This window comes from Centruroides sculpturatus, unplaced genomic scaffold, assembly GCF_000671375.1.
Source record: "Centruroides sculpturatus isolate CEXI.00-Female unplaced genomic scaffold, Cexi_2.0 scaffold1073, whole genome shotgun sequence".
Taxonomy (NCBI): Eukaryota; Metazoa; Arthropoda; class Arachnida; order Scorpiones; family Buthidae; genus Centruroides; species Centruroides sculpturatus.
The window spans coordinates 274,392-276,146 of NW_019385431.1; positions in this window are offsets into that span (position 1 = coordinate 274,392).

Here is a 1,755-nt window from a genome sequence, read left to right on the forward strand (position 1 = left end):
TTAATGAATGAGAGAAAATTTAATAGAATTATCTCTTTAAGAACTAAACAACAGTTTATTATTATTATTATTTTTTTAAATTCTTTTCCTGGAAATATATTTTTAACCCTGCGTGGTATGTTTTGTTACATTATCATATATATAATATCGTGCGTGGAGTTATTACTACGCCTTTTATACAAGTTATATTCATAAACACTGGAGTAAAAAATCGTAACAGTAAAAGTATACGAGAAAGTATAGATTAAGTTATCAAGAAAAGGAATTCTAGGTCCATAACGAAAGACATCTCAGATATTTATTACTGTATATATCTAACTGGATATGACAGAAAGTTAAATGAGAAAACGGAATGTTTGCAAGAAGTGATATCTTTGCTAGGGTTGAACCCTAGGGCCAAAACTCCGATAAACGTGAGAGGGATAGATTGGTTGTAACAAAACAGTCGATGTAACTCAGAAAATCGTTGCTGGCTACTTCAATATAACCTCTGTAGTACACTTCCTGAAAAATTCTATTTTACAAGAATCTCATATACAATTGACATCTATCTGTTCTTATTTACCAGTCGCTATAAAATTTTACAGCTAATAAAAAAAAAAGAAATATTATAAATAAACATTTAAAATCACTAAATTATTAATGATAAAATTTAAGCCTCGTAGATACGTGTAATTAATTATTTTATTTCATTCATTTGTAACGTTAAAGATATTCCAGTTGAAAGTTATTTCAATACTAAAATGTTTTTGAAAAATAATTTTGATATTGAATTATTTATAGCATTGGAGAATTTAAGTGTCAGCACAGAACTTTATAAAATATAAATGATAGAAAAGCAAGTAAGGATAGTTTGAAGGCACTTAAGAAACACAAAACCTTTACATGAGCTACCCATGTTTACGATCTAGGATATCCATTTAATACCGAACTCAACTTTTCTTTTATTGGTGAATGTTTCGGAAGAAATAGAGAGGGCGTGACCCACTTTCGAGTATGTAGGACTATACGAAGTATAGAAAACCACAGAAACGTTATAATATACTCCAATGTCAGTTCAGTCGTTTGTTATTGTTAGCTACAACTATATTAAAGGAACCAACATTACTAGAAAAAGACCATAATAAAATACAGAAGTAAAGTAAAAAGAATGAATCGAAAGCACACGGAAAGATCCAGGAAATTCGATTTCCGGCCACAATTCCATTTTTACTCTCCCCCTCTTATATCGAGAGCATCATAAATTTAAGACTTTGATATGTTTTCTTTTTAACAAAACCTATATAAACAATAGAAATGAAGATTTTCAAAAAGGTTTTTATCGAAAAAATGTACAGATTTTATAGGTATATTTACTACGGAATAGCAGAGTTTTTCCCCCTGTTTTTCTTGTCTTATCAATAAAAAGCAATGCTAAAATTTAATAGTAGAAAAATGCTATCATATGATAAACATTAATTTAATTAATTAATGTTAGAATTTGAAGAAGTTATACCTTAATATTATAAGAATAAAAATTTAAAAAAAAAACTTATTTTACTTTCAAATTCTTATTGAATTTAACGTAATAAATTATTTATTTTCATCACTAATTTATAAAATTAAAAAATAAAAAAAAAACATTTTCAATTTTATAAACTGTAATAAAAAAAATTTTTCTTTAAATATTATACTAATATATTTATGCAATAATTTATAGTCATAAAAAAAGTTAAAAAAAAGAAAAATTTTAATATTTTAAAAAGTCTATCTCCA